This window comes from Camelus bactrianus, chromosome 12, assembly GCF_048773025.1.
Source record: "Camelus bactrianus isolate YW-2024 breed Bactrian camel chromosome 12, ASM4877302v1, whole genome shotgun sequence".
Classification (NCBI taxonomy): domain Eukaryota; kingdom Metazoa; phylum Chordata; class Mammalia; order Artiodactyla; family Camelidae; genus Camelus; species Camelus bactrianus.
In genome coordinates, this window is record NC_133550.1 from 37,202,349 (window position 1) to 37,226,826 (window position 24,478).

The window sequence follows — 24,478 nt, forward strand, 5'->3', positions numbered from 1 at the left end:
CTACAGCTTAAAAATAGGAAAAAATGAGATGTACTTAATAACATCCCAAATTGATATCTAGTCATTCACATTCCAAGTTTTCTTGGGAAAAGGTTACGTATGATATATCTCAAAACAGTAGAACTGGTACTCGTTGAATGGCTGTGGCACACTAGAGCTTTACACGTGTCAGCTTACTGAACTCTTACAGCATTTTTGAGGAGGCAGCTAACATCTCCTTTACAGAGATGCAGAAAATGAGATGTACAAAGGTAATTTACTCAAGGTCACTCACCCAGCAAGTGAAAGAGAGAGGAATTGAACTTAAAGCTTAGAATGCTGAAGCCTGAACTCTTTTCACTTGTTATATTATTCTTTATTAAGGTCAGAAAATCATCTTATAACTTTGGTTTTTATTATATGGGCATCATCGTCCAGATAATTCTTGATTTTGATAAAGACATAAAAATCTGAAGCTATGGTTTAATCTGTTACTCTTCAGAGTTTAGGCATAAAGTACTATTGAGGGAAAAGATGGATGAAGAAGAATTTTGGAATAATTTTCAGAGATGCCTTAGGAAATTCTTATTTTCTCTGGAATATACCAGAAGTTTTCAGGCCTTGAGGTAAATTCTCAGTGAGGAATAAGAAAGGTAAGACTAGAAAAAGAATCCTTAACTAGAATAATCTTTTGCGCATTTTGTATCTTTGGGTCCTGTGTGGCTCTTCATCTAGATTACACTCTCACATTACTCTAATTTCTCCCCAGCAAAGCAAAAGTAAAAAGTGAAGTAGAGATGAATTCTTCACAGAAGTAATGTTAAATCAATAAGATTACTAAAGTTAAAAGCAAATGTCATCAGAAAATCCAAAGGAATGTTCAAACTAACGATAAGGACTAATGAACTTAGCAAAATCTCTGGGTAAAAGTTTAGTATATAAAAATCAATTACATTTTTATATCATAGCAATAAACATTAAAAATAGATCTAAAATTACCATTTATATTAGCTTTTAAAAGTATCAAGTACGTAAAAATATATATACAAAAAGGTGTATAAAACTTCTATAGTGAAAACTTGAAAATTGTCAAGCTGATAGAGAGTTCTGTAGTGAAAACTTGAAAATTATATGGCTGAAAGAAAATAACGATGTCTTAAGTAAATGGAGAGATATACCATGTTTATAGATAACAATATTGTGAAGATGTCAACTGTCCTCAAGTTGATCTTTAGATTCAATACAATCACAATTAAAATCCAGCAGGTTATTTTTTTCTATGTGTGACGGGAATTGACAATTGGATTCTAAAATTTATGTGAAAATGCAAAGAACCTAGACAGCCAAGAAGAATATTGGAGTACATATACTATCAGATGTTATCTATATACTGATGTAGATGGCGATATACCACCATAAACTGATATATTGCCTATAAAACTTATATGCCACTCATAAACATAACATTTTAGGGCTCCAGTTTTATGGGGAGAAGATTGCCTATTGAATTTTCCATCTTCGGCAGGTTTAGAGTGTTTTCCAAATTTTCATGCACCGTATAAACCATGAATATTGAACCTTACAGTTACTCTACTGGACAAATTACCTGAGCGTGACAGTAATTTCCAGTGCTCCGCTAATTTTTCAGATTTCTTGCTTCCTGACAGTCCTTGGACTAACTTTATTGTCTGATTATTGGTATTATTTTTATGAAAAATTTCAACTCAGGAGTTTTAGTTATTTTTAAACTAGAGAGTTGATTCAGGTACCCAGATAATTTTACTCTCAGAAATGAAAGTCCCCTGGCCATGTTAAAGTTGAGACGTCTTTTTTTTTGGATACCCAAGAGGAGATACTGAACAGATAATTGGTTATATGAGTTTAGAGTCAAGGAAGGGGTCTAGACTATGATGTCAATTTGGATATTGTTGGTGTAAAGATAGTATTTGAAATCATGAGTCTGGATGAGATTCCCAAAACCATGAGTATCAATGTAGGAAAGGTCTAAGCTCTTTGGGGCATTTGAGGGTTTAGAGATTGGGGAGATAAGGAACCAATAAAGACTAAGAAAGACACATTAGTGAAGTTGGAAGGTGTGGTCTCTAAGTGAAGTGGTCTAAGTAAATAAAGAATTTCAAGGACAGAATGATCAGTTGTGCCAAATGCTGCTGAAAGGTTAATTAAAATTGAGGAACTAAGATGAGTAATATTCTGTGGGTTCATTTGCTTTAAAACTCTGAAAGCCAATGACTTTGACTAAAGTAGTTTTGGTGGCATGCAGGGAGCAAAGCCTGATTTGAATAGGTTGAAGGCAGACTAGGGAGAGAAGAAATTGGAACCAGAAAATATCAATAAGTATTGATATGAATCAATAAAGGACATAGAAATGGGAAAGTAGCTTTAGGAAATGTGGAGTTAAGAAGTCTTTTCGAATCTGAAATAAATTACAGCTTTATTGTACCTTTGCAAGAATGACTCAGTAAGGAGAAAAAGTTGATGCAGCAGATAGAGAGATGCATTTCTGGAGTGATGTCTTTGAGTAGGCAAGGTGGGTGGGATTTAATGCTCAAGTTTCCTTAAGCGAGAACACGGGCAGAATATGCCCAGGAGAGAATGAAACTCTTAGAGCACAGATGTGAGTGGCGGTATAGATGTAGTAGTGTGAGCTTGTGGGAAATATATCTTCTGCATTTTTAAAAATTGAAATAAGAAGGATGATCATCAACTGAGTATGAGACAATAGAGCTTGAAGGAAAAAGGAGGAGACATGTAATACTAATCTAGAAGAATGAATGAATGTGGGGTTACACAGGCAGCCCTAAGGCCACTTGAGGGAAGAGGCTATGAATTTAACTGAAACCAACTAGTACAATAATGTTTTTCTTCAGCCCTGTTCAGCTTTGTGGATGCAGTAAGGAGCAGGCAGAAAATTGTATTTAGGCAGAGCTGGGGTTATGCCAGGTGTGATGATGAAGTCAGAGAATGGCAAAGGAGTTAGAACTATATGGAAGGAAGTGATGGCTATGATTCCTATGGTTTTGAAGCCAGGTAGGGAAAACGTGAAGGCACTGAAATACAGTAAAAGGAAGGTAAGGATCAGTAAATTGTCAGAGTTGGTGAGCTGAAGAATTGTTGGACTTGAAAGACTATAGTGAATGTGCTGGAAACATGGGAGTTGGTGTAAGAGAGCGGGTGCTTAGAATTGAATTTCTGGGGAGTTGTTGCAGTTTGGGGCAGTAAGTCATAACATGAGAATGAATGTCACAGGTAGGGTGAGGACAAGATCATTGGAAGAAAAAAAATCCAGAGCTTGAGAGACCAAGGTATTGGAATGATAATCTACATCAGAAGTTGGCAAACCACAGCCCAGTCTGGCCCATTCTGTTTCAGTGCCTTATTTTGTACAGCCCCCAGCACCACTGAAGCTGGCTAGCATTGTGAGCCACAGATACCAACTGGTGCATTCCTGCCCTGTGCACACCTCCACTCCCTGTGCTAGCTGCTCCAGCTGGTGACCACACCTCATCACTGTGCAAGACTCATGCTGGCCATCACCTTCCCACTAGGGACTTCACTGTTGACAACTGCCAGGCACCAAGCTGTGGAATCTCAGCCCAGGAGACAGAGATTCAATGAGCTCCCTCACCTTGGCCAGCTGCCCAGGGATAAAGAATGTTCTGGGATCTGGGTCACTGGGGCAGAGGGTGAAACTGACTAGAATATCACTTCAGGCAAATGAAGTGGGTGGGACAAGCTACAGTTTTCTGCTTTGTTATATAAATACCTACATAATAGTCTTGTTTTTGTCTCTTGACCCACAAAGCCTACAATATTCACTACGTGGCTAGGCTCTGATCTATAGAATTTACCAAGAATTGTGATAAAAATCATGCTGGAGAGTGTGACAGTGAGATAGGAGTGAAAATCTTCAAAAAATTAGGGGAGGTGGGCTAAAGGTTAGTAGGTGACTGAACCAAGAAGGAGAGTCTGGGAGTATTTTGTAGATGGGAGATTCTTATGACATGAGATTAAAACATGGGTCCTGGGTCCCTCACTTTTTGATATTTTTAGAAAGCCTGGAGGGAGAATGGCCAAGGAGTGGGAAAGGTTATTACCAGGAATAAAAAATATAGTTTCAAATGAACTTTAAAAAGTCATTGTCTTGCCGTTTTCATTGTGAAATATAAATGGTTATTGTGTTGAAGTAGAATTCAATAGACACTTGAAAACTATAAAAAGATTTAAGTGTATAATCAATAGTGAACCATAAATGTAGAATTTTTGCCAAGTTTTAATGCTGTTCTGAAATCAAGGTTTCCTATGAAACTATTCTAAGTGTCCCTGGATTCAACTCTAGTGTCTTGCTCAGAGGTAAACTTGCCATGCAAATTGTTCATTGCCTGAAGAAACAGGGTCCATAGGAAGCTAAGATTAGAGCTACCATCCAAGGAATTGTTATTGAATATCTCAAACAACTGACGCTCTCCTCCATCACAGTCATGACAAGGTATATAGAGGGACAATGGAATCATTTTTAATAGATGGATACTTTTTTAGGCTACTTTTTTTTTTTGAAAATTATTTCCAAGAGCTGAATCACGCTAGTGGGAGGCAGCATGAAATTGTGAAGAGCACTGAATTTAGGCAGGAACTCCCAATCCACCATTTCCCAGTGATGTGATATTGGCAAATAACTAAGCCTCTTTGAACCAAAGTTACCAAAACTGTAAAATGGGGATAATATTATTAAATAAAGCATATTGGATTTTTGTGAAGAAGAAATGAAATGTCTGTGAAAGTCCTTAGCTCTATGTCTGGCATATGCTATGTGAACTCTGTGAAGTAACCCTGAAACTGAACCAACAAGATGTTTCACTGATCCTCAGATAACATTCTTCCAGGCTCATCACTTTTTGAAATGAATTTAAAGATTCATGGGGGAAAAAGGCATTTTGTTAAAATATTTCAAATGGCTTTTCTGTTTTATTTTAGCAATAAGGTAGCAAAACTAATGAGCATCTATAGGGGGAATAGAAAATGTTATGTATGGAAACTTAATTCTTAACACTCACTTATTCTATATAATAGGCCAATGAACCAAAATTCCAAAAAAAGAGTCCCAGAAGCTAAGGCATACAGGAGACTCGTGTTCTATTTAACAGAATTCAAATGCTGTTTAACAACATGTTCTTCCCTCCCCCAAATCATCAGACTTAGCTAGTGGGCTATCATTTTGTGAATCTGTGCTTAGACCCTTGGTTTTGTTGAAAGAAACAGCCACATTTTTTTAAATTTATTTTTTAATTGTAGTATAGTCAGTTTATAATGTGTCAATTTCCGGTGTACAGTATAATGTTGTAGTCATACATACACATACATATATTCATTTTCATAATGGGTTACTATAAGATATTGAATAGTTTCCTGTGCTATACAGAAGAAACTTGTTGTTTAACTATTTTATACACAGTAGTTAGTATCTGCACATCTTGAACTCCCAATTTATCCTGTCCCACCCCATTTCCTCCCTGGTAACTATAAGTTTGTTTCTATGTCTGTGAGTCTGTTTCTGTTTTGTAAATAGGTTCATTTGTGTCTTCTTTTTTCTTTTTTTAGATTCCACATATGAATGTTATCATATGGTATTTTTCTTTCTCTTCCTGACTTACTTCACTTAGAATGACAGTCTCCAGGTCCACCCATGTTACTGCAAATGGTATTATTTTTTTTATAGCTGAGTAGTATTTCATTGTATAAATATACCACAACTTCTTTATCCAGTCACCTGTCAATGGACATTTAGGTTGTTTCCATGTCTTAGCTATTGTAAATAGTGCTGCTATGAATATTAGGTTGCATGTAATTTTCAAATTAGAGTTCCCTACAAGTGTATGCACAGGAGTGGGATTGCTGGATCATAGGGTAAGTCTATTTTTAGTTTTTTGAGGAATCTCCATACTATTTTCCACAATGGCTGCACCAAACTATATTCCTACCAACAGTGTACGAGGGTTCCCTTTTCTTCACACCCTCTCTAGCATTTATCATTTGGGGACTCTTTAATGATGGCCATTCTGACTGTTGTGAGGTGATATCTCATTGTAGTTTTGATTTGCATTTCTGTGATAATTAGTGATATTGGGCATTTTTTCATGTGCCTATTGGCCATTTGTATGTCTTCATTGGAGAACTGCTTGTTTAGGTTTTCTGCCAATTTTTGGATTGGGTTGTGTATTTTTTTGTTATTGAGTTGTATGAGTTGTTCATATATTCTGGAAATCAAGCCCTTGTCAGTCTCATCTTTTACAAATATTTTCTCCCATTCTGTAGGTTATCGTTTTGTTTTGCTTATGGTTTCCTTTGCTGTGCAGAAGCTTATAAGTTTAAGTAGATCCCATTTGTTTATTTTTGCTTTTATTTCCATTGCCTGGGTAGACTTCCCTAGGAGAACATTGCTAAGATTTAGGTCAGAGAATGTTTTGCCTATGTTTTCTTTTAAGAGATTGATAGCGTCTTGTCTGATGCTTAAGTCTTTCAGCCACTTTGAGTTTATTTTTGTGTATGGTGTGAGAGAGTGTTCTGATTTCATTGATTTACATGTGGCCGTCCAGTTTTCCCAACAGCACTTGCTGAAGAGACTTTTACTCCATTGCATATTCTTGCTTCCTTTGTCAAAGATGAGTTGACCATAATTCTGTGGGTTTATTTCTGGGCACTCTGTTCTGTTCCACTGATCCATGTGTCTGTTTTTGTGCCAATACCACACTGAAACAGCCGCATCTTTATGAAGCTTCTCTTAATTCTGTTGAGATCCAGCTTCCTGTGCAGATCCGTGGCTGATAGCTAACTGCATGCATTTTTAACTTTCACTAAAATTTTATTTTTCATTATACGGCTATTTGTCACAAACAAAGCTTTTGTCACCTCATGGGAATTCTGCACACCTCCATAATCAGCTGAGAACAGCAAAGGCCCATTGAGATATGACTCCTGGGGTTAGGTTGACCTCCTAGCTAAGTGGTTTGTTCTCATAAGCTACCTCCAAAATTGTCTGAGACTCAAATTTCTGCTTCTGCAAAATAGAGATTGACTACAGTATGGTTGAAAGTTTGGGATTCTGGACTGAAGTCCTGAGATCTGGTTCAGTTCCTGGTTCCTTGCCATATTGGCTATGTGACTTTGGATGAATTGCTTAACGTCTCCAAACCTTGTTTCTTCTGGGATTTTCAGCTTAGGCAGGCCAGTACTAGTGGTCAAAGTGGGTGAGAGGCCAGGGAGTAGTGGGGCTCATCTATGGGGAATTAAGTTCAAAGAAGAAAAATAACATTGTGAATGCAAAAAGCAAGAACAGAGTTGAAAATCTGAGCTACAACCACAGAGACCCAACAGCCAGGTAGAAGCAGAAATTAAGTAGGGAGCAAAGAGTGAGAGTGGGGCAAAGCAAGAGGTGCCAGGAGTTTCCCAGGAAGCCAAGGCTATCCTCTCATGCTTGGTTTTATCAGCTACTAAGTGCTTTCTGACCTGAATCCCAGTTGCCGTGGTTTAAAGGAAAAATTCCAAACTGAAGGCCCAACCGGTCAAATTCAGCCCACAAGCCAGAGGTAATAATAAAAAATTATTGGCTAACATATATTGAGCACTTACTACACATGAGGCATATTCTAAATATTTTATACATATTAGCTCATTGACACCACTCAGCAATCCTCTGACATGGATACCACTAGTATCCTCAGTTTACAAATTGGAGAATGGGATTAACAGCCAGTTAAGTCATAGTGTCAGTCTTCAGACCTAGGTAGACTGGTTCCAGAGTCTCTACACTTAATCACTATCCTATAATAGGGACCATATCCTCAATGAGATCCCCGAACACACTCGGGGGATTGGGTGGCAGAACGAAGGCATCCTCTGGGCTGGTGAAGCAGCAGACTTGTAAAATAATCTTCCACCCTTTGACTGCCCTCTTTACGCATCTCATGGTCCTGCTTTCACATCATTTTCTCAAGCATCTTTTCATCGCTGTCTTAAATATCACCATATTATTATGTTGACAGGTATCACTGTTAACAGAATTCTCTGAAAATGCTGTGCTTTCATTGGCAAACATGTATTTTTGCCCACCCTGTGTTTTTAAAACATTGGAAGTAGTTGCCAATGTTTTAAACTGGGGAGATTTCACATAGAAATCCCAAATTTTGGCTTTTATGGGGAAGTTGGAGACCTGGGAAAGTTTGGGATAGTGTTTCTGCTGACCACTGTCAGGACACCTGATGGAGCAGGTGCTCCTCTCCAGAGCCCTGCAGTCCCCACTCACCTCTGCTGCATCGTTCATTTACATCATCTGCCGTTCCTCTGTAGATCTTTGTGACCTCCGGCTTAAAGATCTCAGGTGGGCTGGAAGCATCAAGGATAGCAGAGTGGTTCCAGAGACATACAGAGAGCTGTGCAGAAAACAATTGAATTTAAAATGAAAGCAGTGATACTTAAGCAATTGAAACTAAATCACCCATCTATGTACATCCACTTGTATGATTTTAGAGCTTTGAATATTACAAATAATTGCTAGTATCTGTTTAAGTCTTTCCGGTGACAGAGAATGCTATGCATTCACTAAACAGGTTGACTTTATGCTAGTGCACATAATGACAGCTGTTGGCCAGTCCCCTGGCACCTAGGAAGAGTCTTGAGACTGGTTTGCATGTCATTACCAAACCTCCCAGATATAATTATCCTCCTTCTTCCCCTTCCGTGCACTCTTGGATTCCAGGTGTTAAGGATGATGGTGTTACAAGATAGGAAAAGTTTGATCCTGGAGTCATTACCCTGAGAGCAGCCATTTGGCAAGGACCATCTGCACTGGAGAAATAACCTTTTATTTTATTGAGCACTTTACATGTAAAAACACACTGACTTCTCACAGCTATCTTGTAAATTCTGTTATTGCATTTTACAGATGAGGAAACTGAGGCATGGAGCAAATAGTAACTTGCCCAAGGTCGTGGAACACAGTGGAAGCAGCCTCAAGAACAGATTCAGTAATCTGACATATCTGTGGAGTGCATACTCAGTATCTGAGTGCAGGCACTCTGATGGGGAAGGAGGTCAACCACTGTGAAAGGTGCTAGAGGTAAGCAAGGATGGGACAAAGAGAAGGGAGGGGAGCACTTCACGCAGGGCACACTTCCCATGGGAGACAACAGTCCGCTTGGCTTCCGAGGGTTACTTAAGGTTTTGCCACATCAGAACAATCCTAGAAGCTCTTTAGGCGTGTCCTATTTCTTCTCAAGTACATGTGCCCGAACCCTTTTCCCCTCTGACTTATATGAGGTTTTTCTTCATCCAGGGAAATGATCATCCTTACTTAGTTATTTTAGGAACAGGAGCAGAGAACAATTAAAAAATTATCAATTACTGTAAATAAACTTGACAGTCAGTATCCCTCATGATACCACAAACCCATGCAGCTATTGACTCACTAACAGGTGAATAATTCTCTAGGATCAATGGTGACAGTAATTCTTTGCTAAATTTAGAACCATCAGAACAAGTATACAAATACATGGGGTCAAAACAATTCTTCATATCCACAAGGGAAATTTTCATCAAGTTAATGTGCCATGATAAAGCAAAAACAAGTGGGAAAAAATCCACTTCTCCTTGAAACGTACTTTTTCTTTCCTGTAAAGGAGTCTAGAATTATTTTCTTTGTCCCTGAACTTTATGATGTTCTGTGCAGCAATGACATTAGCTGAGAAAAATGATGGCGAGTCAGCATCCATCCAGAGGCACTCCTTTTAGGACGTTTGTGAGAGTTCAGTAATCAGTAGCATCCCACGACTTCAGCTTGGTGATTGCAACAGTTATTTGTATTCCTTTGTTTTTGCTGTTTTCCTTGTGTTACAGGTCATCGTGGCATTTTGGATATTCTCTACCTGAAATGTATAGTGTTTTGAAATTTTTTTTTTGACAGTGGGTTTTACAGTAAGCTGAAATTTTATATGGGCTTCTACAGTCAAATACTTACTACCACACATATTTATGTGCATACATGCATGGAGTTGTGCTCTGTGAAGTCCAGGGAGACCTGAGTTCTAATCCTGTCTGTCTGGCTTTGGCCTTGGGCAAAATCCTTTACCTCTCTGTGCCTCCTTTTTCTGATTTGTTAGGTGAAATTAATAAGAGAAGCTTCCTCATAAGATAGAATAGTATAAATGAATGGAAGGATAGGCTCATGGAAGGAATATAGATAGGGCTGAGTTGAATAAAGAGAAAGGAAAGGCACCCAGAGTTAGGTTGTGAGAACCGAGAATGCTCAAAGCTCATTTTCTTCCTGATAACCTTGAATAATTTCCTCTCGCCTGCAAAATAAATATTTATATCTAAAATCCTTAGCTGGACTTGAACACCCTGTATATTCTTACACTGATATACTTTTCCAGCTTTCTCTTCCTATAGTAGCCCTGGCTTAGATTCAAAGTATTTGGGTTCTAGCCCCAAGTTTGCTATTTATTAGCTTTGTGATTTGAACAGGTTGCTGAACCTCTCTGGTTTTCTCAACTGAATAATGTAAATGATGATTATCTCATAGGTAATGGTGAGGGCGGAATAAAACCTTTAGCTTGGAACCCCACACATCATAGGTACCCAGGAAAATATTCTCCCTCTTCTTGGCTTGTATGAAAAGTCCTCTATAAAGTGTAAGGCATTTGGAAGAGCTGTGTATCATCATCATTCTGACAGAGCAGCTGGCCAGAGCAGCACTGCGTTTATGCCGCTTCATAGACACTGTATAAATACATAAATGCCTATATGGAATGCAGATAGATTTCACTTCCTAGTGTCATCAAGTTTCTTAAAGTTGGCAGCCCTGAGTGAAAAACTATTCCAGTGGGATACATGTGAGAACAGTGTCATTACAAAGCTTAATTATGACAAAAGTATGAACTGAGAAGATTAAGAACTCCATGCAGCAGAGCATTGCAAACTAGCCAGAAAGTATAGCAGGGGAAAAAGTAAAAAAAAAGAAAAATCTGCGTAGCACAAGTTTTCCATGGGCTTTTCCACTTGGGAGAGCACAGTGACTTCTCCCTGGAGAGCTCTTCCTACAGACAGCACTTTGGTCTTGGCCTGCATGCCCCTTCATCTCTGCCAAGATTTCCCTCTCATGAACTCCTTGGATAAAATCAACTATCACTTCTTCCTGGACCCAGTAAACATAGTTCTCCACTATTTTTTAGAAAGCAGCTTTGCCCGCCATTCAGAGCAGCTGCTGCCCAATCCCATTATATTTATGAGTGTTGGTCAGACTTGGTTTAGTAGCTACAGACATCAGTATTTCAAGTTCTTTTAACATCCCTTCGGTTCAGTTCAAATGACCTATGAAAAGTACTGACTGATCCCTTAATGGGACAGTCAATTCACTTTTTCATTCCAACACCAAAAAAGTTTTCCATTTTGGTATTTATAAAAATTGCTGTGATAAATCATGTTGAGTCCCAGTTCCATTTCAGTTTCTATTAGACCCCATGCCAAATCTTGTCAGACCCGCATTCAATCTGCTTTCACTTAATAGAAATCTTGTGCATCTGAGGAAGGAAAGTTGCCTTTATTTTCCTGGTGGTAAAAAAAGAATTGCACCTTTTCTGGTGGTAAAAAAAAGAAGTGGGTCCTCTTACAGAGCCTCCAAAACCTCTATCTGAAGGTGGTTTATGTCCCTTCTGATAAGTGACAAAACAAAAGAAATACAATGTCTTCGGAAGTTGTGGGACAACTGCTTTTGAATACTTATATTTTTAGGCCATTTAAAATCATGTTTTTTTAAAAAAATAATAATGGGCTAAAGATATATACCACTTATTAAGTCCATACTAGGCGCAAATAATGTGTTTGGTACTTTTGAGATTTATCTTATTTAATCTTCCCAACTTTATGAGGTGATGTTACAGATATTAAAAAACTTCTCCAAAACCATGCACATGTCAAATGGTGGAGCTGGTTTTGAATCCAGGTCTAGTAGATTTCAAAGCCCAAATTATTTTATTTTTGCCAATTCTCTCTAACTAGACAAAGTTGTGAGTAGAATCAGCTTTGCACTGGAAACTTTTATATCAATCATTTGTTTTTTGCATGACTCTATTTGATTCTAAAATAACTTGGTAAGTTATGGTGAATTGGAAAGAAGACAAACCTGGTTTTTATTCCAGGCTCTGTAACTTGCTTTTTGTGTGATCTCAATCAAGTGTCTTAGATGCTTGAATCCTCAATTTTCCTATCTGTAAAGTGGGAATAATAGTATCTGTATTGCAGAGTTGTTGGAAATTGATTAAGAATACATGCAGCTCTTTCAGCAGAAGATCTGCTGAGTTGTTCAGTAAAAGGCGGCCATACTTTTATACTGAGTGCATATTTACTTGGTGATACTGAAAACTCGAATTGATGCTAATGTTTTGAACCAGAAAATTAGGCTGTCTCCTTCTTAAAGGATCTGAACAAAGAAATGGCTGAGAAATGGTTTCTTCGTACACATAACTACTAGCAATTGTAGTAGATGTTGAGAATTACTAATGCAACCTGCAAGGCAAGTAGGTGTGTGAAAGGTCAAAATAACAAACGCATCCTTTTTCTTTCTCAAGTGTAAAATGCTTAGGGTAAAAACAAATTTGTAGTTTTCCACTGAGCCTTTTTATTCATTCTTTAAAAAAAAAAAAGTCATGCCATAAATTTAACAGGTTCTAAGCTATAAGTTAGAGTAATTTTTAAAGTAGTAGGCCAAATTATATGCATGCTACCTAGTAGCATTTTTCTGAAAACACTAATATTGCTCTAAGTTTTGTCAAAATGGGCAATTTCTGAAAAAGCAGTAAAGAAATCTTACAAGCGTTTTATTATTACATTTGATAGTCCTCTGGCCGGAGACTTTCAAATTGGGATTATTCTGGGTAATAAGAATAAGTGAAAGCAAACAAACATCATTCTATAAATGGCTTCTCTTTCTCTCTTGTTTTTGGGGAGCAGCAAATATGCAGAAGACACTGAAAATGTCAACTGTGGGCTTTCATCACAGTGAAAATCAGTGGGCACTCTGCCTAATGAAAATCATGGCATCGAGCTACAGGAAATCAAAGACTCATCCTGAATTTTAGGAGATGTCACCCTATGAGTCCATTTCCCTATATTGGTGTATAATAGCACCATGAGAGATGGAGGTAGGTATTTCCAGGGGATTTGGCCATTCTAACTCTAGCACAAAGGTCTAGAGTGGATGTTCACCATTGCCCTCCTTTAAGTTTTCTGAGACAACATGTGTTCACTGTCTCAATGGGTAACAGTCTCTCTCTGTCTCTTTCACACACACATGCACACACACAATTCTCAAACTGAGTGGACTGAAATTTGCATATGAATTTCAGACTCAAAGGCATCCAGCAAGTTATCCAAAGTTACACAGCATTTAAGATATAACCAGAAATCAAACCAAGTCTTTAGTCCATCAACCTATCACTTCCTCTTACATGAGAACCTGAAGAGAGGTAGTTTTGGTAAGAGGAGAAGCGAGAGGAGCATGTGAACTGGATCCTTAAGTAGGTGCAGGGAAGAGAAAAGGACAAGAAGGCGAGACTAGTCTAGTTTTGTCCCAGTTCATCCAGAGCAGCTCAGCTTCTCGCAGATGAGATTCAAGATGTACTATCTACAGAGGCCAGTAAACTAGGAGGAGCCCATAGGGATGAGCAGATTCTACCCTGTGCCTTGGTGAGACTGAAGAAACTAGGACAGTTGCCCTCTGGGTGTTTCTCACCTCTGATAATAGTACCCATTTCTCAGGATTATTGTGAGGGTTAATTAATCCACATTCAGTGCTTAGAGCAGGGCCTGGCATGGAAAAAAATTACTAAGTTAGGGGCAATAATCATTGCTTTATAAAAGAATGTTCCTTCCTTTCCATTATAGGAGTGCACATGTGCATTGTTGCAGATTTGGAAAGTATTTGATTTAATAAACTCAAATAGTGCTTAATAACATGTGCTTCATAAATATAAACTCATTTCTAAATAAGGAAGTATTATTACATCTTCATTTACAGAGAGGTCATAAAGTTTGTTTAAAGTCCCACAGTTGGTGAAAGAAATGGTTTCAATGCCAAGAAAAGCCATGAGTCAAACTATTACCTGTGTTGTCTCTCAAATAGAGAAAAGAACCCCAAATATTCATAATCCCACACCCAGACATTTTAACTTTGTTCTACATTTGTTTACTTTCTTCTTCCTCTACCATAGTTTGTTTTAATCCACGTCACTTTTAAAATTTGATTATTTTACACTGTCAGGATCATCATGACATGAGGGAACATCATGCCTTGGTCACCCCCAGCATCCCAGATGTTATACCCAGTGCTCCGCGTGTGCTTTCCAGTTTGACCCTCACAGCAACTCTGTCAGGTAGGTCTTATTTCCTCCACATTATTAATGAAGAAAAAAGGAAATTTTCTTTAAGAAAGTTCTGTTCTTATAGACTTCTCATTCAAAAATAACTATGCAGCAGAGATTAACAGCAATTTAGAAGCAAAAAGGAAGCTTAAAATGGCCCAGCCTGATTTTACAGATGAGCATGGAGAGAAAGTATGGCCTTTTCAGTTTCATGCATCAGGTTAGGGACGGAGGGAAGACTAGAGTCCCAGATCTATTAATTTTGTTTGAATGCTCTAAGACCACCCCATAGCTCCCTCCATCTCCATTTGCACAGTTTTAAATAAGAGCTTTTTTGTTATTGTGTTTTGAATAAGAGCTTTTTGCTGTTCATTTCCTCTAAGCAGCATAAGTGACAGAGTCAATGTTTCTGAGCTGATTGGTCCCTTAGCATCCTGCCTTGCGATGCATATGACTGTCTGTTTGTCTGCAAGAGCTTCCACAATGCTGCTGATTCTCATGACTGCTTCTATCTCCATGAATCACCCAAGATACCAACATCCTTCTCTTGTGGGACCTACGTTATATGCATAGGAAAGTTAATTTTGGGCTGAACAAATTGGATTTGGGAGGACATATCTGATCCATTTTAAGTTAACAAGGACTTCAACAAAGTAAAGAAAATACAGTGTAGTTGAGCGGAGATAATGTTGGGAAACATGGTTAGAATTTTGTCAGGTATAATACAACAGAGAATCAGACTATGGGCATTTGACTGATTTGGTTGAAAGTATATAAAATACATTTTTAAAATAATGTGTATAGTGTCACTGAAAATAGGAATGAGCAGAAATCTAATAATAATAACAACAACAACAACAATAAATCTTATTTACATTTAGGGCTTATTATGTGCTAGGCCTTGTGCTAAAACACTTTCTCTGTTACCTCTTTTCACTTTTATAACTACCCTAGCTATAATCACTACCCTGATGAGAAAGATGAGAGTTTATGTAACTTTCAGCTTATGTAACTTACAAGCACTTACAACTCATGAATGACAGCACTGGGAGCCATATTTTTTTTAATAGGGACATTTACAAGCATACCTCAGAGATGCTGCAGGTTTGGTTCTAGATCACCACAATAAAGCTAATCACAAGAATTTTTTGGTTTCCCAGTGCACATAAAAGTTATGTTTACACCATGCTGTAGTTTGTGAAGTGTGTAATAGCAACATGTCTAAAAAATGTAATACTTTAATTAAAAATATTTTATTGCTAAAAAATGCTCACCATCATCTCAGCCTCAGCAAGTCACAGTCTTTTCGCTGGTGGAGGGTCTTACCTCCATGTTGATGGCTGCTGACTGATCAGAGTGGTGGTTGCTGAAGGCTGGAGCAGCTGTGGCAATTTCTTAAAATAAGACAACAATGAAGTTTGCCATGTCAGTTGACTCTTCTTTTCAAGAACAATTTCTCTGGAGCATGCAATATTCTTTGGTAGCATTTTACCAACAGTAGAACGTCTTTCAGAGTTGGAGTCAATCCTCCCAAACCCTGCTGCTGCTTTATCAACTAAGGTTATGTAATATTCTAAATCCTCTGTTGTCATTTCGGCAATCTTTATAGCATCTTCACCAACAGTAGATTCCATCTCAAGAAACCACTTTCTTTTCTCGTCCATAAGAAGCAACTCCTCATCTGTGAAAGTTTTATTATGAGGTTGAAGCAATTCAGTCAAATCTTCAGGCTCCACTTCTAATTCTGGTTCTCTTGCTGTTTCCACCACATCTGTGGCTACTTCTTCTGCTGAAGTCTTGAGCCACTCAAAGTCATCCAAAAGCATAGGAATCAACTTCTTCCAACCCCCATTAATGTTGATATTTTGATGTTTTTCATGATCACGAATGTTCTTAATGGCTTCTAGAATGGTGAATCCTTTCCAAAAGGTTTTCAATTGACTTTGCCCAGACCCATCAGAGAAATCATTATTTATTGCAGCTATAGCTCTATGAAATGTATTTCTTAAATAATAAGACTTGAAAGTGAAAATTACTCCTTAATCTATGGGCTGCAGAATGGATGTTGTGTTAGGAGGCATGAAAACAACATTTAATCTCATTGTACATTTCCATCAGAGCTCTTTAGTGACCAGGTGCATTTCAAATGTGCAGTAATATTTTGAAAGCAATCTTTTTTCCTTAATGGTAGATTTCAATAGTGGGCTTGAGATAGTCGGTAAACCATGTTGTAAACAGATGCACTGTCATCCAGGCTTTCTTGTTTTGTTTATAGAGCGCAGGCTGAGTAGATTCAGCGTAATTCTTTAGGGCCCTGGTAGATAACCACTGGCTTCAACTTAAAGTCACCAGCTGCCTTAACCTCTAGCAAGAGGGTCAGCCTGTCCTTTGAAGCTATGAAGCCAGGCATTGACTTCTCCTCTCTAGTTATGAAAGTCCTGGATGGCATCTTCTTCCAATAGAAGGCTGTTTCATCTGCACTGAAAATCTGTTGTTTAGTGTATCCACCTTTATTAAATATCTCAGCTAGATCTTCTGGGTAACGTGCAGCAACCTCTACATTAGCAATTGCTGCTTCCAGTTGCACTTTTATGTTATAGAGACAGCTTCTTTCCTTAACCCTCCTGAGCCAACCTCTGCTGGCTTCAGACTTTTCTCCTGCTGTTTCCTCACCTCTCTCAGCCTTCATAAAATTGAAGGGCGTTAGGATCTTGCTCTGGATTAGGCTTTGGCTTAAGGGAATGTTGTAGATAGTTTGATCATCTGTCCAGACCACTACAACTTTCTCTGTATTAGCAATAAGGCTGTTTCACTTTCTCATCATTTTGTTCATCGCCAAGAGGTCTAGCTTTCATCCTGCCTTGGCTTTCAACATGCCTTTCTCACTAAGCTTAATCATTTCCAGCTTTTGCTTTAAAGTGAGAGATGTGCAACTTTTCGTTTCACTTTAACACTTAGAGGCCATGGTAGAGTTTTTAATTGCCCTAATTTCAATATTGTTTCATCTCAGAGAATAGGGAGGCCCAGGAGAGGGAAAGAAATGGGGGAACAACTGGTTGGTGGAGAAATCAGAACACACACTTTTTTAAGGTCACCATTTTATATGAGCATGGTTCATAGCACCCCAAAACAGTTACAACAGTAACATCAAAGAGCACTGATCACAGGTCACCATAACAAAAAAAATTTAAAATCTTGTGAGAATTACCAAACTGTGACACAGAAATAAGAAGTGAGCAAATGCTTTTGGAAAAAATGTCACTGATAGACTTGCTGTAGGTTTTTCACAGATCTTCAATTTGTAAAAAATGCAATATCTGCAAAGTACAGTAGAGCGAAGTGCAATGAAATGAGGTATACATATAGTTCCCCCTGGAATATAAGTTCCATGAGAGTAGGAATTTTTCATTCCTGTTTTGTTCACTGTTGTGTCCTTGAACATAGTGCCTGGCATTGATGCACAAGTAAGAAACCTTTAGAGTCTGGATTCTGTCACTCAACAGATCTTAACAGGGCTAAGCCATGTTATGTTTGTTTGCTCCATAGAGCCAAGAATAATGTAGTTGCCTTTTTTCTTTTTTTTGGCCAAAACTATTAAGTACTCCTACTAGCTACTGGTAGCAACAACTTGAGGGAAGAGATAAAACTCTTAACTGGGATTAATTATCTGGACAGACCCAAACATCCAAACATCCAGAGGAGCTGTAAGTCTGTCATCCTAAGCCCATGTTAATGAGGTGAACAGAATGTGTTGGAGGGATGTCAGTGGGAGCAGAGGTCAGCTGCCATTACATAATGGAGGAGCCATAGCAGTGGCTAGATACATTTGCAATATGTAGTTTTACAGAATTACAACCCAGTACAGATTGCTTCTATGGAGATAATAAGGATAATGGGAAAAGCATTTCTTTTACTCACTCTTTGTTTCCAGAATTTAAGATAATAATGATTGCATGCAAAGCATTTTGAAGGGCTACTTACTGCCATTCTGCCAAATGGGATTCCTTGACTCCTGTGTTCATCTAAGTGAACAAGATTGTGGCCTGCAGTGGAAACTGTGATTGAATGTTTCGTGAGTCAGCCAGGCTCTTGGACCTCGACCTTCTATAGAAAACTCTCTGAAAGTTTTCCATGGGAACTGTAGCTAGTATAAGAGGGAAAGGAACTGGCACAGTAGTTAGTAAGAGTTTGAGTCCAGAGAAAGAGAAAGTACACTATGGGTGTGACAGACTAGGCATGACCTTTGGACAATGAGGGGAGGATGGCATTTGGCTCTGAATGCTTAAGATTGCATGACCTTATTTCTTGACTGTAGAATTCCATGACTCCTATAGTGAGATAACATCAAAATTTATACATAAGTGGCTCATTATTGTCTTTTAGCATACAATTGCAGTAGCAACAAAAAAGGTCATTGGCACTTTGAATTTTGTCTTTGTGCAAGAGAAGGCCACGTGTTGTAGTGATAAGAACATGGGTTTTAGAGACAGACAGACTTGGGTTCAAATCTAGCTCTAAAATTAATTTCCTGTGTAAACTTCAGCAAGTAGCTTCAATTAGTTCAATTTCCTCAGCTGCAGTTTGAAAGCTGTAATACTAGTACCAGGCACATATTGACAGTATGTAAATATAGTATATGTCCTTTGAAAACTGTTTTAAGAATGAGAGAAAAATACATGTACAGACACTATATAAATAGCAATTATATATATGTACACACATGTACATTCTTTGTTTTTACCTACTATATAAAAGAAACATTAAGGGTAAAAAATGTGTCATTTCCATAAATAATAGTGGTAAATTCAGAAGACTCATGTTTAAAATAAAGTACTGGACAAAGAACATTGACAAGAAAGTCAAAATAAATATAAATGCACAATATATTTCTAAAAAAATTCCTCAACCTTACTTATTGCCTGGGAGATGCAACTTAAAAAATTTTTTTTTATTTTATCAAATACATGGGAAAATATAATTTGATAATGTAGTACAATAAAGATAATATAGAAAAATGGCAGTATAAATTATTCAGATTTTATTTGAAATAAACATTAATTTTTTCTTTAATGTAACAATCTCACTTTAAAGGTCAGTTTCATAAAGAAAAAAACATGTTCTGGTTCATAAATAACTCTAATAAATTTGAAAGGACTGTAGTTATAAAATATAGTGTATATGACAAAGATGAATTAAATTAGAAATCAATAAAAAAATTAATCAGGAATATTACTAAATGTTTGGAAATTAGCACACTTCTAAATAATTGATTAAAATAAAATCAGAAGAGAAAGCAAAAATCATTTTAAACTGAATGGAAATGAAAACATAAAATACCAAAATTCATGGAACATAGTTATCAAAATTTGTGTGAAATGTATAACATGGAACATTCAAAAAGATTAAAAAGGTCTCAAAAATGATCCAAGCTTTAACTATAAGAAATTAGAACCCATCCAGCCCCACACAAAATAGCCCAAAGTGATCAGAAGAAAGGAAATAATGAGTGTAGAAATAATGAACTAGAATTAAATAAACAGAGAAAATAAGTGAAACCAAAAGCTGGTTCTTTGAAAAAAATCAATATAACTGATAAAACTTTAACTAGACTAATCCAGAAAAAAACCAGAGAAGACACAAGTTACCAGCCTTAAGAATTAAAGTGGGAATATCAGTGCAGATTCTATAAACATTGGAGAATAACATGAAAAATATGAAGAACTTCATGCCAATAAATTTGACAGCTTACACAAAATGGACAAATTTCTTGAAAAGGAAAAAACTATCAAGCACACCTAAGGAGAATAGTTGATAGTCCGAATAATCCTGTTTCTATTAAAGAAATGATATTTATGTTTGAAACCTCCCCAAAAGTAACCTCTAGACCTAGGTGACTTCACTGATGAATTATGTCAAGCACTTAGGGAAGAAATAATACCAATTTTGCATACTCTTACAGAAAATGGAAGAGGTAGGAACAGTTCTCAATTCACTTAATGAGGCCAGTATATCAAAACCAGACAAAGAAGGCATTACAAGGGAAGAAAACTAGAGACCAATATAATCAAATCCAGAACTATATAGTATATATAAAATAATATATCTTGATTAACTGAGATTTATTCCAAAAAATGTCAAGGTTGGTTTAACATCTGGAAGCCAATCAGTATAACCACTATATTAACAGATTAAACATTTTAAAAACTTTAATTTCAATAAAGTAGGAAAAAGCATTTGATAAAATTCAACACCCATTCATTATTTTTTTAAAAATTGCAGCAAACAAGGAATTTTAAAAAAGTCTTTCAACATAATAAAAAATATCTATGAAAAAAACCACAGACAACATCATACTAATGGTGAAATACTTTGTGCTTTCCCCTCAAGATTAAGTACAAGGCAAGGATGTCCACACTCTCTACTTCTATAAACAATGTTCTAGAAGTCCTAAGCAGTGCAATAAGGCAAGAAAAAAATGCATTCAGACTGGGAAGGAAAAAGTAACACTATCTTTTTTCATATAATCATGAGTTTATAAATGAAAAATCCTAAGGAATCTATAAAAAATCTAATTGAAGTTAGTATAGTTGCAGGATACAAAGTCAATATTCAAAAACCAATTGCATTTTTATACACAAGCAACAAGTAATTAGAAATTGAAATATAAACATGTTTGTAATAACAAATGATCTAAAATTCTCAAATAAATTTAACAACATAGGTGCAAGACTTGTACACCGAAAACTATAAAACCCTGCTTAAAGAATTTAAGGAAAATCTAAATAAATGGAGAGACATGTCATGGATTGGAAGACTCAGTATTGTTAGGATGTCAGTTCTCTTCAAATCAGTTTTTGATTCAATGTAATTCTAATCAAATTTCAATGAACTTTTTAAAAAAATCAGAGAAATTGATTCCACAATTATATGGAAGTGCAAAAGACTTAGAATAGCAAAGGTAACCTTGTGGAAGAACAAAGTTGGACCTCTTATGTCACTCACCTGAATTCAAGACAAAGCCACAGTAATTGAATATAGCATTGGTATAAGTAGAGTTCAGAAATAGACATATACGTACATATTCAGTCTTTTTTTTATTGAGTTATAGTCAGTTTACAATGGTGTGTCAATTTCCAGAGTAGAGCACAATTTTTCAGTTATACATGAACATACATATATTCATTGTCACATTCTTTTTCACTGTGAGCTACCACTAGATCTTGTATATATTTCCCTGTGCTATACAGTATAATCTTATTTATCTATTCTACATATGCCTGTCAGTATCTACAAATTTCAAACTCCCAGTCTGTCCCTTCCCACCCTCCTCCCCTCTGGCAACCAGAAGTTTGTATTCTATGTGAGTCTATTTCTGTTTTGTATTCATGTTCATTTTTTTTTTTTTAGATTCCACATATGAGCGATCTCGTATGGTTTTTTTCTTTTTCCGGCTTACTTCACTTAGAATGACATTCTCCAGGGACATCCATGTTTCTGCAAATGGTGTTATGTTGTTTTTTTATGGCTGAATAGTATTCCATTGTATAAATATACCACATCTTCTTTATCCAGTCATCTGTTGATGGACATTTAGGCTGTTTCCATGTCTTGGCTATTGTAAATAGTGCTGCTATGAACATTGGGGTGCAGGTATCTTTTTGAAGTAGGGTTCCTTCTGGATATATGCCCAGGAGTGGGATTACTGGGTCATATGGTAAGTCTATTCCTAGTCTTTTGAGGAATCTCCATACTTTTTTCCACAGTGGCTGCACCAAACTGCATTCCCACCAGCAGTGTAGGAGGGTTCCCTTTTCTCCACAGCCTCTCCAGCATTTGTCATTTGTGGACTTTTGAATGATGGCCATTCTGACTAATGTGAGGGGATACCTCCTTGTAGTTTTGATTTGCATTTCTCTGATAATATTCAATTGATTTTTGACAAAAGTTTCTAGGCAATTCAATGCAGAAAATATAGTCTCCTGAATAAATTGCTCTGTAATAAACAGATATCCATACTGATAAAAATAAACTGAACTCTTACCTCACACCATACATAAAAAACAGCTCAAAATATATTAAAGATCTAAGCCTAAGAGCTAGAATTATATGTCTTTTAAAAAAAGACATGTGATTTTGTTTTCGGTAAAGATTTGTTAGGGCACAAATACCACAAAGCACAAAAGAAAGATTAATAATTGTATTTCTTCAAAATTATAAGCTTCTGCCCTTCAAAAGACAGTTAAGACCATAAATAGGCAAGCCACAGAGGAGGAGACCATTTTTGAAAAACATCTAGTGTATTATTTCTAAGTGGAAGAAGCCATGCACAACAGTTACAAACTATATGCTTTTATTTATTTAAACTTTTAGAAATGGCACAAATGATAGTCATAAAAGCAGATCAGTGGTTGTGGAGGGCTAGCGCTGCAAAGGGGGGCGTAGGAGACTTCTTGAAGGTGGTGGATGTGTTCTACATTTTGCACATTGTAGTTTTTACATCACAGTGTATATTTTGTATACATTATTGTTAAATCAGATCAATCTGTGCACTTAAAATGGGTGAATTTCTTTGGATATAAACCATACCTTAGTAAAGCTGATTAAAACAGAAAGCACATGCAACTAGAAATTGATGTATGGGGATGTTTTCAAGAGAAAAAACAGAAGTAAAATCAAGGCTATAACCTGATTTTCTGTAATTCATTATGGTATATTCAATATATACAACATTATGTATGTTTTTAAGGATTACATCCATATTATTGGTCTGGTAGTATATACATGGTATTTATGGAATTCCAAAGTATTTGTAGTGTACCCTCTTTTTATTTTTAGGAAAAAATAAACTCTATATATTGAAGCATAATTAACTTTCATTATTAAAAATATTTCAGGATGCTGAGGTTAAAGATAGGGAACAGGGGAGATTATTCTGTTTTCTATTAATAGATCTGTGTGTATATGAATATTACTACCACCAATAGTCATTTATAGTGCTTGTGTATATACATTGTTCTCAAAATCTGTCACATCTTAGTTGTTGGTTTTCCGGACTGATTTAGTGGATCATAAACCACTGGAGGTCAGGGAAGAATCATACTCATTTTTGAATCTCTGGGACACTTCATTTATCAACTATTAATTGAATACCTACTAAGTGCTAGTCCCTGGCCATGAAGTGGTCATAATTTCCAGTATATAATAGAGCTGCAATGCTTCCTAATTGCTGAATTGAATTTAGGTGTGTTATTTCATGGCAGCAGAAAAGGAAGGCATTAAATGAATATACCACTTTCCCTTTTAACAAATGTTAAAAAAAAAAAAGCAAAAAACTAAACTGTAATCTCTGTCCACTTATCATCTGGTTTAAAGTAGAATTTGGCTCTGCAATTTGAGTGTGAAAGAGGGATCTGAGAAATGAAAAATTACATTAAAGTCCAATTTAAATTGTTTTTAAAAGAAGCCATATGTTCAATATCTGGGGTTCTCTGTTTCCTCCCATATCCATACGATTATAATTTAAGATTATAAATCACAAACCTAGTAAAAGTTAGGACCACCGAATTGCATTAGAATTCATGTTATTATAAATTTGAAGTATATAAACCTATCAGTATCTCGGTAGGAGAGGTTCAGTTCTTATTAACCAATGTACAAGAATTAAGTTTAACTCGAGGCAGAACATCAACTCTTTCTAATTCCACAGGCCAGGTAGCCCCAAAGAGGTGCAAATCGCATTCATAGTCATTGCCTGTACTCCTAACGCCAGTTTCATGTAGTCATAAAAGGAAAAGCCAGCACCTCCCACACCTCATAAGCAAACACTAGCATAGAGGTTAAAACATGGATTCCAGAGCCTGCCTAGGTTCATGACTCATGCCCCGTCATTTAGTGTCTCATGCTTCAGGGTAAATTGCTTAATTTCTTTGTGTCTCCATTTCCACATGTGTAAATTGAGAATAATAAAAGTGTCCATCTCATAGGGTTGTGATGAGGGCTAGTGAATTATATTACTTAATTGTGAATTACCTGAAGCAACCCCTGGCCCATGAGAAGTAGCTGATAAATAAAAA